Source organism: Sorex fumeus, unplaced genomic scaffold (genome assembly GCF_029834395.1).
Source record: "Sorex fumeus unplaced genomic scaffold, SorFum_2.1 ptg000039l, whole genome shotgun sequence".
In the NCBI taxonomy this organism is placed as follows: domain Eukaryota; kingdom Metazoa; phylum Chordata; class Mammalia; order Eulipotyphla; family Soricidae; genus Sorex; species Sorex fumeus.
This window is the reverse complement of record NW_026606096.1, coordinates 23,092,124-23,109,684: the sequence shown is the minus strand read 5'-3', so window position 1 is coordinate 23,109,684 and position 17,561 is coordinate 23,092,124.

The window sequence follows — 17,561 nt, the reverse complement described above, 5'->3', positions numbered from 1 at the left end:
GTATTATCACACATTTTCAAAAGTTTACATGTGCTGGGGAGGGTGCAATATTACAGCAGTTAAGGCAATTGTCTTGCATGTGGTCAAACCAAGTTTATTCCCCAGTATCCCGTAGGGTCCTACAAGCCACATCAGGTGTGACCCCTGAGTGTAGAGTCAGGAGTATGTCCTGAGTACTGCCAAGTTTTCTCTGAAAAATCAACATCATGTGCAGGTTTTATTTTATATATAAATACATATATATTGGCATATTTAAAATAGCTGTTTTAGTGTTGTTTTTTTTCAAAATATATTATCATCTTTTGTCATAATGGATCTGTTTCTACTGACTTTTTGTAAATAGATAAATATTTAGTTACAGCTATTGATTAGAATGCAACTTATTTTTGTATCCTGGTCCTGGGTATAACCTTTTTAGATATTTTATTGTATATGAAACATTGTGAATTTTACATTATTGTTTAGTTCATTTTTTTGTCTTCCCTAAAATGGTACACAAGTTTCTTTATTCATATAGTCATTACTTGATCACCTCAAAGCTTATGTTCAGATGTCCAGAGACCTTTTATTCTGGTCAGGACTTTTGCCTGCTCTTCTGTGGAATCTGAAGTATTTTAACTTTGGTTAGTAGCAGCTGCAACTTCCACATTTTGCAGGACTCTGAGACCTTTCCAATAACTATTTTGTGTGTTTCTTTTTCTAGTTTCAGGCAATTTCCTCTCTTAAGTTCAATCACCAGTATTGCATTAAAACACAAGGAGAGCTCTGTGCAAATTCTATCTCTATCTGTCTCTATTTTGGTCTTATCTCTATATAACTCTTATAGTTTTCTCCTAATCTCCAGTCTTTCTCTCCTTCACTGACTCTCTTTGAATGTTTTATTTTTGTACTGCATCCTGGAACTATCTCCGCACATTAAATGAGGGCAATCTTACGGGTCACCTTGCAAGCATCTTCTCTTTCAGATTTGAATTCCATGATGCTTGTAAGATACCTCAAAACTTTTGTTGAATTGACTCTCTGTGTCTTCTCTAGTTGTTTCTCATAGGTATATAAAATAAATATTCTTAATTCATTATCTCTAATCCCTAAAGATATAACAAAGAATATCTTATTATACACATTAAAAGAATTTAAATAATAAAGTAATTTGTATCAAAAGAATAAACTAGTTTTGAATTTTATAAGAAAGCGGGTAGGGCATTCGCCTTACAAGCAGCCAACATGGCCGACCCGAGTTCGATTCCTCCGCCCCTCTCGGAGAGCCCGGCAAGCTACCGAGAGTATTGATATGCCAGACACAGTAACAACAAAGTCTCCAATGGAGACGTTACTGGGCCCGCTCGAGCAAACACTATCCAAGTGCATAGATTTTATACAGTGTTACCCAAAGTGGAGGTACCCCACTGAGGGGCATTGAGAAAACCCAGGAGCATTGTCAAAACCTCTGAAACCACTGGGGTAGAATTTCTGTCTGTTGGCAGCAAGAAGGGATATTGCATGGGGATGCTGAACAAGGCCAAATTATTTTTAAAACCTCTGATTTAAAATATTATGTTTATATCTTGTGTTTTCAGCATTTTTTTCTGCTGTATATTTGTAGGTCATATATATTTGAATTAGTAACCAACATGTTTGACAAATTACAGACATTCAAAAAAAATTTTTTTTGCCTTTCGGATCACACCCAGTGATACTCAGGGGTTACTCCTGGCTCTGCACTCAGTAATTACTCCTGGCAGTGTTTCGGGGACCACATGAGAAGCTGGGAATCAAAATTGGGTCAGCTGCAGGCAAGGCAAACACCCTCCCACTGTACTGTCGCTCTGCCCCAAACATTCCAAATTTTAAATAATTGTGATTTTTAAGAAAATGTTCAAAGTTTTAATTGCAAAGAGACTCCAATACTGAACTGTACAGACATAGCATTTGAGAAACACTAAATGAACGAATATCAGTGAAAACAAGTTTTAATTTTTATAAAATCTGTATGTAATATTTATTGGAAAAGAGTTCATTTATCAAGTGTTAATTCATCAGTATAGATACTCCTCACCAACAAATTCTGCTTCTTTATATAAATAACACAATCCTTTCGTCTGGTAAATGATATTTTATAATAACTGTATAATAAAATATATTATATATAATATATATTATATATAAATAAAATATATAATAAAAACCAGCTCCCGGAAGAAGAACAGAGCAATCTCTTGCCCCCGCGCCTGACTGTCCTCTCCGCCAGGGCCCCTTGGAGGGGAGCGGGTTGAGCTTTCCTCCCCGCCCCGACCAGGGATCCGGCAGCCAAAGACCTCCAGGACCAGCCACCACCATGCTGAGACCACTCTCCATACACATGAAGGTACTGGCAGAGGGACAAAGTCACGCGGGTTCCGGGGCAGAGATCTCCAAGCCTACTCAGATTTAGGCCGAGCATCCTCCACCCAGATCCTCCAAATTCCAGTAGGCGGGGGTCACATCCACCAACTGGCCCCCTGGCGCTGTGTAATCCCATCAGCGGCCAAGACTCAGAGACTATAAAAACCAGCTCCCGGAATCGTGCGGCAGCGAATTATGACATCTTATTATCTCATTCCTACTTTGGACAAACTTGCAGGCTACCGAATGTAGCCTGCCCACACGGCAGAGTCTGGCAAACTCCCTGTGGCGTACCCAATATGTCAAATATCAGTAACAATGATGGGTCTCATTCTCTTAAAGAGCCTTGAATATAATCTAAGGGCTAGGATGAAGGAGACGTTACTGGGGCCTGCTCGAGGCAATTGACCATTAACAGGATGGTTTGTGATTGTGATTGTGATTGTGTATAATAAGCCTCAATCAAATAATTAACTTTGCAAAAATGTATTCAGTCAACCACGTCATAATCCACAATTCTGATCACTTGATCCCACTTAATCACTTGACTTCCTGTTACTCATCGATTCACTTGAGCGGGCACCAATAATGTCTCCATTTGTCCCTGTTGTGTGCTAGTGTAGCCCAATGGCATCTGTTCGTTCTAGGAACATGAAGAGCCTCAAACCAATCGTTCAGTGTCTTGATGAAGAAGTCTGTCCATCTCAGAGGTGGGCGGTCATGTGGTCTTTTGATGTACCATGGAATCCAGTTGATAACATCTCTAGTCCAGTGGTCGTCTCCAAATCTCATTACTTGTCCAGCCCATCTGACTTTTGACACCTTGGCAAATGAGACAGCATCCCCGATTCTTGACCATCAAAGGAGGTTGGAACTCCGGATTCTTCCTCTCATTTGACTGAAACATGATACTCCAAACATAGCTCTTCCAATTCCTCTTTGGGAGACACAAGTAGCATTCTCATCCTGTTTTCATAGGGCCCAGGTCTCTGGGGCGTATGATAATTCAGGAAGAACAGTGGAATCAAAGAGATGTGCCTGGAGCCAGAGTTTCTTCGTCCTCTTAGCTATATTTTCCATGCCCTTGAAGGCGTTCCAAGCTGCTCTCTTCTTCCTGCACAACCAAGGTGCCAGGTCATTTGTCATGTTGACTTCTCGACTTAGGTACACATAACTGTTGCATTCAGAGCAGAGATGGTCATTCCATTGAGAGTGAATGGAGTGTTAGGAACGAGACTGTTTCTCATAAACATTGTCTTCATGAGATTCAGCTGGAGTTCGACCTTTCCACACTCATGGTCAAAGTTGGCCAGCATTTGTGCCACTTGGCTAATGTTTGGTGTTATTAGAACAATGTCATCAGCAAAGCGAAGATGGTGTAGTTGCCGACCATTTATCTTTACTCCCATTCCTTCCCTTTCCAGTCATCACATGACATTCTCGAGGGTGACACTGAAGAGTTTCATTGAAATGGTATCACCCTGCTGAACCCCTCTCTTGACATGGATGATCACTTCTTTGTAGAATGGTGAGATCCTGGTAGTGAATCCGTAATACAGCTCACAGTGAATACAGATGTATTGAGTTTGAATGCCCTGATTGGCTAGGGCTTCAATGACCACTTCTGTCTCAACAGAATCAAAGGCCTTCTTTAAATCAATGAACATTAGACAGTGTGGCATCTTGAACTCCCGAGAAACCTCAATGAGCTTGGTTATCGTGTGGATATAGCCAATGGTGCTGAATTCTTTGCAGAACCTGGCTTGCTCGTATAGTTGTCCTTCATCTAGTGTTCTGCCAATCCTATTCAGGATGACTCGAGTGAACAACTTGTAGATGACAGACAATAGGCAGATCGGGCGATAGTTGCCAATGTCATGGATGTCTCCCTTCTTGTACAGTATTACAGTCCTGCTGGTTTTCCATTGGGATGGAACCTTGCATTCAGACAGGTAGCATGTGAAGAGCCGAGTCAGTGTATTGATGAGTACTGATGGCAGGTTCTTCAAGTGTTTGGGTCTGACCTTGTCTGGGCCAGATGGTGTTCTTTTCTTTATCAATGAAATGACGTGTCAGATTTCGGAAGGGAGAACGTTGAGAATGACATATCTATCCTGCGGAATTTGGTATGTGTGGCAGATGGACGTGGCTATCGAAGAGATCTGAGTAGAAGTCATGGATAATCTTCTCCGTTGCCCTTCTGGAAGACATTAGAGATCCATTAGGACGTCAGAGGGCAGTCATCTTGGTCTTGTAGTTGGCGAAGGACAGGTGGGCATTATGAATGCTTTTCCTAACTTTTGCCACCTCTACCAGCACTGCTGCTCTTCTCTCTTTGAGGTCTTCCTTTATCGCCTCTTTTCACTGTTTTGCAAGCTCAAACCTTTGCTTCTGGTTGCTTGAGGCATGCACCAAGCCACGTTGGCAAATAAGCTCAAGAGTTTTCGAAGACAGGCGTTTTTTTGTGGCTATCTCTTTCTTGGAGCTCCTTGCACAATCATGGAGGTGCTGAACCATTCGATCGTATTCCTCATCAATGTTGTCAACAACGGCATCTTCCCATGTTGCAGCAATAGTGACAAAGAGCTCCCAGTTGGTGGTTGTTCTGGGAGTTCTCTTCTTAAACTTTTCAGCCCTTTCTCCCTGCTCTTTGAAGTAGAATTTTGCACAAAAAGATGCTGGTCCAATCCCGTTTGGAATTTTGGGATAACAGCAACATCAGTCAGGCAAAACTGTCGATTGGATATGATGTGGTCAATTTTGTGGTGGAACCATCCACCGGGAGACTCCCATGTCCAATGTTTAGACTCGGCCTTCTGGAACTGTGAGCTACCATGGATGGTCTCGGTCAACATGATGAACTCAGACAGTATCTCACCCTGTTCGTTCCATTGTAGGCCAGTGGTCCCGATGTGGAGTTCTTGGGCTGATCTTCTCGGTACTGTCTTGGCATTAAAATCTTCGACAATGATCTTGTGGAAGGTGTGGTCTTCTTTATAGAACTTCTCCAGCTCCATGTAGAACTTCTCAATTTCTCCTTCATCATAATTGGATGTTGGTGTGTAAACAAGGAAGATAAAAACTTCTGTCAGTGAGCCACATATATTCAAGTGTAATCATCTGATTTGGGTTGTTAGGCATTTGAATGAATCAATGCTCATGGTCAAGTTCGTGTTGACAAGGATCCAACACCTCCGATGCCTCTTTTGTCCCATGTTCAGAGGAACAGTTCTTCACCAGTGTCGAAAACGGCATGATATGATTGATGCCTTTTTGTCTCAGTCAGACAATTGATGTCATACTTGATCTTTCGTGCTTGTACCATCAGGTCCTCAATGGATGCATCTGATGCCAGCGTACATTCACTGAAATTACAGACAGTCATTTTTGTCTTTCTTCATTTTGGCAGCCTAGTTTCGCCTTGAGATTTTATCAGCCTCTCCTTCAACATCCTTCTAAATGCTGTCATATTTGTGGCTCCTTCAGGGTCAGGGGAATGAGACCCACTGTGTTTACTGGTTTTGGCATATCGAACATGCCACAGATAGCTTGCCAGGCTCTGCCGTGTGGGTGGGATCCTCTCTGTAGCTTGCCAGGCTCTCTGAGAGTAATAGAGGCTTTTTGTGCGGCCTCTAATAACCCTTGTAGGTGTTCCTGTGGTTCACACCATATTTTAACCCTAACAAATATGGTGTGATGGTGTGGTAATCCTGGAAAATGGGTATTAAGTTTCTTACAATGTGTCACCAGGCTGAAAATCGGCCGTGTGGTCCGGAAAACGTCCTGGAGTGTGGTGGTGGCTGGGTAGTGGAGGTTGTGGAGGACAATTCTGATATGAAGTATAAATATCACTTGTAATGAAATTACTATGGGCCACCATTTTCTACAATTACATTTTATGATACATAAAACAATTTGTAGTAGAATGCAGAATACAGAAATAGGTTAGATAAAAGACTGATTCTGCTTACATTGAATTACTTCTTGGCTTCCATTATGGGTTAGACACAGAAATGGGTCCCTATTACGTTTTGCACTTTAGTTTCACAACTCTGCCAACCATCTGACCTATAAATTCTTCTTAATGTTAGTGTTGTGATTTGCTAAAACAGGAATTTCTGCTTTGTACTATATAAGTGTAAGTTGGCATGACAATATGAATTTATGAATTTTCCAGGTGATACTATTACATCTGTAATATGTCCCAAGGAATGTATTCAGAAGGCTGAATTATTTATATTTCAAATTTCTTCTACTTAAAAAAACTCAATAAATCACATGCTTAATGTAGAGCACAAATATAGTATAGAAAGTTTTAATAGGGTGGTTTCATTTCAAAGTTGGGTTTATTTCTCCAATTTTCCTTTCACTATATTTGTATCATTTCTATTGCAGTATTTCCTGCAGAAATTTAAAGGAATTATTTCACACATAAAGAGAAGTATATGACTTAAAATCCAGCGTGCTTTTTAGGTGACTTACTATAATGTTTTCAAAACAAGTCAGATTTTTATATGACTTACATATATTTCAATTTTGAGTTATTACAATGCTTTGTATAGAGACTACATTCTTAATGTTGTTAGTTGGATATAGTATTCATTATTTCAGTTGTGGATTTTTAATTATATATTTGCTTTAGTATTAGTATAGTACATTTTTCTTTTACTTATTCCCCAAACTGTTTATTGATCTATATATCTGTGTATCTATATATCTATTTACATTTGGATATATGCTTGCCAATATATCCTGTATGTTACTTAAACATCCTCAAAAATATTTTTCTTCTCATTTTAGCTTATTTATCTGTGTACTTGAAAACATATTACAACTGGCAAGATTAACATCAGGGATGTGGGGAAGTAAAACCTGAAAGAAATTGAACATCTTCACATAGTTACATGGGAATGAAAGATTCAAAGGCAAATCAAGAGCTAAAATCATTAAGTAGAAGTAAAAAGGAAAGCAGAAAAATTGCACCAAAGAACTACATAAGGAAAAGGTAAAAATAAAGAGCAGGTAGAAAGATCATTCAGTAATCGGTGCATCCTGACCTCAGAAATAACTTTTTGTGAATGTATAAAGAGCAAAAAGCAGGTTAATATGTCTTACTATAAAATAAATCACTTTTCATCAAGTGGGTAAGGAAGACAAAGTACCAGGCAAGGCATTGCAGGGAAGCTTTTTGGAACAGTTCAACCAATAAAACTGTTAGCTCTCCTGAGAACTTAAGTAGGAGGGTAAATACCTCACCTACAGGGTACACTTGTCATCTATGCTTCCCACTCAAATGCGAATGTGTAGGGATATGCATAACACAACTTACAATGCAAAATGAAGGTGGAGTTTTCTCCTTCTATTGTTTTCAAAGGTTCATGTGGCTTTGAAAACTGCATGACTAGTTTTAGAAGAAAGAAAAGTCATGCAGTTTCGCACCTAGTCATAGGAAATTAAGAGCCCCTTATTTATCACTCAAATCACCAACAGAGTAAGGCTTAATCGGATTTCATTTCTACAGCACAGAAATGGAAAACACAAAGTATCAAGGAATTTTTTTTAAAAAATCAAGCAGTATTCACTCTTTTATACACCATCAATTCAAATGTCAGGCATTTGAAAGACATGTCTAAGCACTTTACTTTGTGCGATAGCCCCTAATTTGTAGTTGACATTGAATTTTATTGTGAGAATGCCAGCTAAAAGGATTCTATTTAAAATTTGACAAAAATAAGCCACTGAAAAACTGATATTTCTTTCAATCATATGTCAATTTGGTTTTAAAATTAATGTTCTGCTCTGTTTATAGGCTGCCATACAGAGAGAAGGTTAGAATGACCTAGATCAAGTATTATTTGCTTCCCAATTTTTCTTTCCTAACTCAAATATGCACAGTATTTATACTAATAGTTATTAATAAAAAAGTAATACCCCTAACCATTACTTTTACCTTTAAAAACACCAAATTCATACATATTAGCAGGATCAAATTATCTTGCTTTTAATAAGTGTACTCTGGGCTTTTTCAAGCCCATATTATTTCTTGAGCTTGTAATTTTTCCCTTTTTTTCTCTACTTTTTTCACTTTTTTCATGTACCCCCTTGAACACACCTCTCTCATTCTCTCTTCTCACACCTCCCTAAATTTCTTTCAAAAATACTATTTTGTTTCACCCAAATAAGAAGAATCATAGTGCAGGAACCAGTAGCATTAATTTGTTCCCCCTGGGAAATTGTCAAGATAAGAATCTATTTTTTAACAAGATCACACCTTGAAGCTTGAAAAACATGCTCTATAAAACTCACCTATAAGTGCATACTAGGGAATGGAGGAAAGAAGAAAAAAGTCAAATTTTAAATGATAAATGTAATTTGCATTAATATTTATAAGGGATATCATAAAATAGTTCAACAAATTTCTCTATTTCGAGAATCTGAGTTGTTAAAATCATTCATTTTGGTTCACTCTACTCTCAGCAGTATTCTGAAACGTGAGCAAGATTTTATTTCATCTAATTTCAAAATCAAAAGATTGCTTTTAATCATTGACATGTAAGTGCAATAGAACCCTCAATATGTTGTTTGTTAGCTTTTGTTTCTTTCGTATTTTTACATTAATTGGCCAATGGTCTTTAACAAGTATTAATATTATTTTTTATCACTACTAAAATTGTGGTCAATTATAACTTTACCCTAGATTAACCAAAAGCCCTCTATTTTAAAGCCCTCAGGAAAGTTCAGGATAATCCCTATTTTCAACATAGTCAAACTATGATGGCTATGCTTATTAAAAGTAGTAAGAGGGGGCAGGAGCGATAGCACAGCAGGTAGGGCATTTGCCTTGCACGTGGCTGACCTAGGTTCGATTCCCAGCATCCCATATGGTCCCCTGAGCTCCGCCAGGAGTAATTACTGAGTGGTAGAGCAGGAGTAACCTCTATGCAACACAGATGTGACCAAAAAAGGAAAAATAAAACTAGTAAGAGAAAAATGCCGATATTAGCAGTATATTCAGAACTCTGTAGGATTGCTCTTCTCTCATTAGATACTGACTCAATAATTATTTTATTAATTTATTTTTACTGATAGTGAAACATATAATTTTAATAAGGACATAATTTTGGTTTTGTTTTTTAGGCCACACCCTGCCATGCTAAGGCTCATTCCTGGCAGACTAGGGGGAACGATATGGGGTACCAGGATCAAACATGGATTGGCTGCATGTAAGGCAAACACCGTCTCTAAGTACTATCTCTCTGACCTCAAGTTTATTTTGAAATACAATAATAACCTTTACTATGAAGCATAAAAATTTCATTTTAATAATTTAGAGACATAATGCTAGCCACATTTAGCCAAAATTTAAATTTTCCTCTTCTGTAGCATAAGTTTTTCCTGCTCTCTTACCATTATTAAAAGTCAGCATCTTTTCTGGCATGAAACTTGTTTCTCACATTTTTATAGCAACAGCAATAATGCAATTCCAATTATTTTTTTCCTAATAGTAAAAATCAATGATTATTTTGTGACTTTGTATAGATCCTGGAAAGTTATTGACTTGAAAGTGCCGACTTGGGGCTGGAGTGATAGCACAGCAGGTAGGGCTTTTTCCTTGCACACAGAAGATCTGGGTTCGATTCCCAGCATCCCATATGGTCCCCTGAGCACCACCAAGAGTAATATCTGAGTTCAGAGTCAGGAGTAACCCCTGTGCATTGCCGGGTGTGATCCAAAAAGAAAAAAAAAACAGAAAAGAAAAAAAGAAGAAAGTGCCGACTCCTCGCCTCTTGCCAGTTTTCTCAAATCCCCATATGGATTGTGAAATCATCATCTCCTGGTTGGGCAGAGGTTTCTGAGAAGTCAATCAGGAACTTGAGATTTGATAAAGTCCTACTCTGAACCCAGGTTTCTGATAAGAAAAAGGTACTTTTTTAATTCTAGGACATCAGGATGTTTTGGTGTTGGGATGTTTTGTGCATAAAACTCTACATTTGCAGTTTTGCAAACCTGAAAAAGAAACAAAAACTCAAAATAGGGAGCACAGAGGGAGCAAGTGAATAACAGCAGTAGCAGTGCTGTGAGTTGGCTGTATGAGGCGCTGGGTTCAATCCTCAGACTGCAAACAACAGGAGAGTAGAAATCTCTGCAGCAGGATGGATGTTTATTCTAATAAATTTCATCAAGTCCTTGACTGGAAAAATAATGTAAGTTTTCAGGCCAAGGAAGTGGATTAAAAAGGACATAAAGAATCACTTGCCCCTAAGCTTCTCATTGGCATTACTAAAAGCTAGAGTATTGTGGGGAAAAAAATTACAAATGACTTAAAAAATGGCTATAGATTATATTTCCGTTAAGATATAATTTATCAGCCAGAGTGAAGGAGCTGAATATATTTGTGGCAGATTCTATCCACCACTGAAGAAAATATAAAATAATAATTATTAGAAATAAATCAAGATGGTACAGATAAAAGAGGAAATACTGGTGAACAATGAATATAGGGATGGAGACAGATACTGAAATTTTATGATGAATTGTTACATGAAGATGTTTCACGTAGATGTAGCAAAATATGAAAGAAATATTAGCAGAGCACACTGATATCTGCTAAAGCACCATTTGGTTAGTCATCAAAAAAAGTTTCTGTATCAGAAGGGAATACTCGGGTAAAGCAAAATATGGTATTTTGTATTTCTGTAATAATAGTGACATTTCATTAATTCTATACATTTCTTATTATTTACTTGGTAAAGAGACTTGGATTGCATTATTAACAAAAAATAAGCACGGTCATATTTTTTTTCACACATCAGTGATGATGGATAGAAATGTACAGTAGCAAATAATGAAATTATAAAAAGAAGAAATTCACATTTACATGGGAGATAGGAAAGAAAGCAATAGTAAACTAGCTAGCAAAATAATAAAATTATAAATATAAGAAATTCACATTTATATGAGAGATAGGAAAAAGCAACTAGCAAAATTAAGACTGAATAAAATACAAATTACACTGAAAAATAAAACTTGCATATTAATTGTACCTTACATATAAAGAGGGTCAATTCTTCTTTCTATTTCTTTTTGGGTCACATCCAACAATGCATAGGGGATACTCCTGGCTCTGCACTCAGAAATCACTCCTGATGGTGCTTGGGGTACCATATGGGATGCTGGGAATTGAACCCGGGTCCGCCATATGCAAGGCAAACACCCTATCCACTGTGTTATCGCTCCAGCCCCAACTCTTCTTTTTCTTTTTTTTCCCCTCCCGTTGATCGTCGATTTGCTCGAGTGGGCCCAGTAACGTCTCCATTGGAGACTTTGTTGTTACTGTGTCTGGCATAGCCAATACTCTCGGTAAATTCATTTTATTTATTCTTTTTTTGCTTTTGAACCACACCCAGCAGTGGTTAGGGCTTACTGCTAGCTCAGCACTTGGTGGTCACTTTTGGAGGGCTCAGTGTGCTATATGGGGTGCTGGGGAGATGAATTCCAGGTCAGCTGCATGTAAAGCACTGCCCTACCTGTGGTACTATCATTCTGGCCCAAGATTGTAAATTTTATGTTAAATTGAACCCGCTGGTTCCTATTTAATTTTTGCTCAATTGTGGGAAATTGAATGCAATTAATGTGATAATTTATAGCACTGTAACACTGTCCTGTAGCACTGTCCTCCCATTGTTCATCAATTTGCTCTCGCAGGGACCAGTAACGTTTTCATTGTAAGACTTGTTGTTACTGTTTTTGACATATTGAATACGCCACAGGGAGCTTGCCAGGCTCTACCGTGCAGGCAGGATACTCTCTGTGGCTTGCTGGGCTCTCCCAGAGGGACGGAGAAATCAAACTCCGGTTGGCTGCATGCAAGGTAAATGCCCTACCCTCTGTGCTATCATCTGCCTTTATGATAATTTATAAATGTTCGTCATTGACCACATTTGTCTATGTATACTATACTTTCACAAAAGCTAATTTTAAAACACAGAACTGCTTTTGGACTTCCCAAGAGGTCCTCTGGGACACTGCTAGAGATTCTCAGTCGACTGCCTCAATCGAAGAGACTGAGGATATGATCTTCCTCAGCCCTTTGTGCTCAGTCCACCCATACCACCTGGCAGTGCCATGGGATCGCTAGAGTGATACCTGGTGAGGTTTGGAAGATCAAGTGAGGGCAAAGATTCAGTACAGGGGCTAGGGTAGTGTATAGAAGTTAGTTCTTTCTTTACTACCTCTTTACTGTTGTATTATTATTAGATATTTTGGTTGTTATGTGTGCTTATGTGTGCATTCAAGTATACAAGCCATAGATCTCTTTGCCCAGAAGCCTATGAGCAAATCTTTACTTATTTACAAAGTCACAAAATGGTTTAATTTTGCCCAAAGGATGAAATTAAGTGGGTTAAATATAAAACATAAAATGTTGACTCTATCCAGGATTCTTACAATTTTCTCGGACTAAATTCAGAAGTGATGGCTCAAAATTACAACTTTTCTTCTGCCCCCCCCCCCCCCCCCCACACACACACCAGTAAATATCTCTTCTGGAAAAGATTTGTAGGCCCTTTTCCTTCTTCTCTGTTTTTTAAACAAATACTAGCATTATAAAATTGCAAAATACAACCTTCCTTAATGAAGTAAGAAAGGAAAATGAGAAAGTCTTGAAAATCCTGATCATTGATGTGCATAAAAGAAAAGTTATCCCTTCCTCCACTTTTGCATTGGAGAACATAAAAAATGAAGTAGATTTTCACAAGAAATCAAAATTTAGATATTTCCATTGAAAGCCCAACTTTCAACAAGAGCATAAAGTACAATACAACGGAGAGAAGTATTGCATCCAAATATTCTCTTTTGAGCTATCTCATGAGGACTAATCAAATTATGTTATCATGAATGAACATCATTTGCAAACAAAACCATGGCTGTATATTGGCAGGAGATTCCTTAACCCATTTACAAAATTTTTCCCCATTTCTAATTGAGTTAAAAGAAAAGCTAGTGAAAATAAAATTTCCCTCAGGAGAAAGAATATATTAGTATGAGAACCAAAATAATCATATATTGAAAAAGTCAGTATATGATTTCACTAAAATTATAATCGATGATTCTGACATGGATTGCATTATTAATGTTCATAAATAAATGTGTCTACTTATTTTTCAAAGTTTACTTAAGAACTGTCATTTGTTATTATTTCAAAACATCCCCATAGGGAAAATATATTTCAAGAGAATATCATATATTAGGGAGGAAGATTATTCAGAGTTGAAGAGACATTCACTTTTGTTTGGGTGGGGTACCAAATGGTACTCAGAGTTTATTCCTAGCACTGTGCTCAGGAATCACTTCTGGTGGTACTTGGGGGACGATATGTAATACCAGAGATCAAACCACATTCAGTTAAATGCAAGCAAGCACCTTATCTCCTATATTATTTTTTTATCCACAGTTCTTTGTTATTTAAATTTTTTTCATACTCTTTTCCATTGAGACTGGACTAGATAACATCCTCACCAACAGTGAAAGGTTTGTTTCTCATAACATCCGCGATGGTTGTTTGGTTGTTGGTTGTTTCCAACCTTTGGATAAGTACCATTTTCAAGGGAGTGAGATATATCATCATGGTTTTGATTTGCATTTCCCTGATAATAAAAAAATCTGTCCTTAGTTCTGTCCCTTGTTCTTGGCATTTTGATTACAGTGTGCCTCTGAATTGTTCTGAGTTGACTTTAATTGTCACCTTTTGGGCCTCTTGAATTAGTACCCCAGTCTTCCTCTTCAAATTAAGGATGTTTCCATCTATTGTTTGCTTAACCAGATATCCTCCTCCTTTCTTTCTTTCCTCTCTTGAATTCCTAAAAGTCTCACGTTGTGTCTCCCAGTATTGTCAACATCATCAAACTCATCTCATATTTTTCCATTTCTCTTCAGTTGCTTAATTTTTTTTTCAATTTTGGGGTTACACGTGGCAGTGCTCATGGCTTACTCCTTGCTTCACACTAAGGGGACACTCCCAATGGGCTTGGGGGCCTTGCCTACTCTACTATCACATTGGCCCCTCTATTACCTCCTCTTTCTATATAAAGGTCTATGCCTTGTTTTCAAGTTCCCTGATATGCTTTCAGTTTCATTCATTCTGCTGCATAGACATGCTGCTGTATTATTCAGTTCTGTATTATCTCCTTGAATGAGTTCTTCCTTTTTTACCACCACTTTTTTGATTGCTTATTGATAATTCAATGTTTATTTTTCAGATCATTACATGGAGAAGATTATTGTTCCTAAAGTCTTCTTCAGAAGCTCAAAAGATTTGATATAATTGAGGTTCTTTCTGAACTTCTGTCATTATCCATTGATATAAGTGAGTCTCTTCCCCCGCTCCCCCTTCCCCCACCAACACCTCTTTTTCATTATTCCTGGTGCTCCATTTTCCACTCTTTCCTGCTCTCATCTCCAGAGGGTCTCTTTCCCAAAGGTGGCACTTGGCTCCCTCCCAGACATGAGGGGTGATGGTCTATCTTAGTCGTTTGTGGTTTATGGCAATGGCATGTGTGGTTCTGGGGGCATCTCTCTCTCACACGGATGATCTTTTCTTCTTAATGTCACATGGCCCCATTAAGCTGGGACTGACTTCCTGTTTTCCTTGCACCTGGCTGACTGCCTAAAGCATTGGGGATAGAGAACTAGTGTCAGAGTTCTTGTGGAACAGTGAAGGCAGGGCTAGATTACTGAGCATTCCTTGGGAGCTGGTTTCTGGCTACCTAAGAGCTTTGAAAAGCCATGGGGCCTTGTAGGTGAAAAAAGTCTTTTTTAAATTAATTTCTCTTTGAGTTGCAGATCCCATGACTTATATGAAAATGAACTCATGGGTATTTTTATTCTGCACTACAATACAGTACTACTTACTTTTATAGCTCAAATTGTTCCAACTTTGACCTTGAAGAATTTTCAGTTGGATGTCATTTCTTTTTCACATTACTTTATGCATATGTGTCCATATTAGTACTTTTTTAAAAAATTTTTATTTGTTAAACACCATGAGGTACAGTTGTGGACTTACAATTTTTTGTGTTTGGGTTTCAGTTATACAATGATTGAGTGCCCATCCCTCCACCAGTGCCCATTCTCCACCTCCAGTGCTCTCAGTATCTCTCCCACCCCCCATCCACCCCACCCCACCCCACCCCTATGGCAGGGCATTCCCTTTTGTTTTCTCTCTCCTTTTGAGTGCTGTAGTTTGCAAAAGAGGCATTGAGTGGCAATCATGTTTGGTCTATGGTCTACTTTCAGCATGCATCTCTCATTCTGGAAGTATCCTCCCAACACACTTTGTTTGGTGCTCCCTTCCCTATCTGAGCTGCCTTTTCCCCTAGTACGTGCGGCTGGCCTCCAAGGCATGGAGTGAACCTCCTTGTACTTATTTCGGCTATTCTTGGGTGTTAGTCTCCTATTTTGTTACTTTATGTTCTCCAGTGCTGGAGCGATAGCACAGCGGATAGGGCATTTGCCTTGCATGCAGCCAACATGGCCGACCCGAGTTCGGTTCCTCCAACCCTCTCGGAGAGACCGGCAAGCTACCAAGAGTATCTCGCCTGCATGGCAAAGCCTGGCAAGCTACCCATGATGTATTCAATATGCCAAACACAGTAACAAGTCTCACGATGGAGACGTTACTGGGCCCGCTCGAGCAAATCGATGAACAACGGGAGGACAGTGACAGTGACAGTATGTTCCCCAGATGAATGCAATCTTTCTATGTCTGTCCCTCTCTTTATGACTCATTTCACTTAGCGTGATACTTTCCATGTAGTAGCAACTTGTATGTAAATTTCATGACTTCATCTTTTCTAACAGCTGCATAGTCTTGTATACATGCGTATATGTATATATATACATGCTCTGTGCAGATATGTATCTATAAAAGGTAAAGGCCCTCCCGTTGATCATCGATTTGCTCGAGCGGGCCCAGTAACGTCTCCATTGGAGACTTTGTTGTTACTGTGTCTGGCATATCGAATACTCTCGGTAGCTTGCCAGGCTCTCCGAGAGGGGCGGAGGAATCGAACTCGGGTCGGACATGTTGGCCACGTGTAAGGCGAAGGCCCTACCCGCTGTGTTATCGCTCCAGCCCATGTATCTATAATTATTAATATATTTATATATTATATTTTCTATATATCAAGTAAATATGATTTTATAGCAATATTTAAAAAATGGATAATCATAAGTAAATTATAAGTAAATATAGTCATACCAGTTTTATCCCCTTGTAAATAATCACCCAATACAACTACAAATCCATCGATGACATCTATGATTCAATTATATTCAGAATATGTTTATATTGGTTTCAGAACTGCTAACATGTAGCACTGTGAGAATCATATCTTTTACAATCATCTACTGTATGGATTTTGGCCTTTTTATGGGAGCAGTGTGGAACCTACATCTATCTGGGCTGAGGTCATTTGTGGCACTGCTCAGAAGTGACCCCTGGAAGAATTCTGGGAAAACACAAGCTTAGCAAGGAATTGAACCAGGTTGAACCAAACGCAGGGCAAGCATCAAACCTCTCCTCTTCTTCAGCACTATTTCTTCAGCCTCCTGTTATTTTTTTTCTTCATATTCATAGACCGTGATCATTTCCAGAGTTACACAGCTCATCACCTTATATACCAATCTTATCCTTATCTCTCCTCTGCCTTATCCTTATCCATTTTTGCAGGCCTCAAGGTGCAATTCTAACGTGGGGGGGGGGGGGCGGCAACATGGCTCCCCTGAGCACAAAGCAGGGCCCTGTCCTGATGCCAGAAAAATCCTTCCATTCTCTCTGGCTTGGAGCTGGGCCTTCTTGCTATTATTATGCTTAAAACATTAGAGGCTGAGAAATAGCACAGAGGGGAGGGTGCTTTCCTTGCACGTGGCTGACCCAGGTTTCATTCCCAGTGTCCCATATGGTCCCGTGAGCACTGCCATGGGTAATTCCTGAGTTCAGAGCCAGGAGTAACCCCTGGGCATCACCAGGTGTGACCCAAAATGGAAAAAAAAATAGATTATTTTTCAAGTAGAAGAAAGAAAACCAATATGTCTACCTGTATAATCTCTTTTAAAACAATTAAATTATTGACAAATACACATTTGAATTTATTTATTTATTTTTTATTTTTGGTGATTAC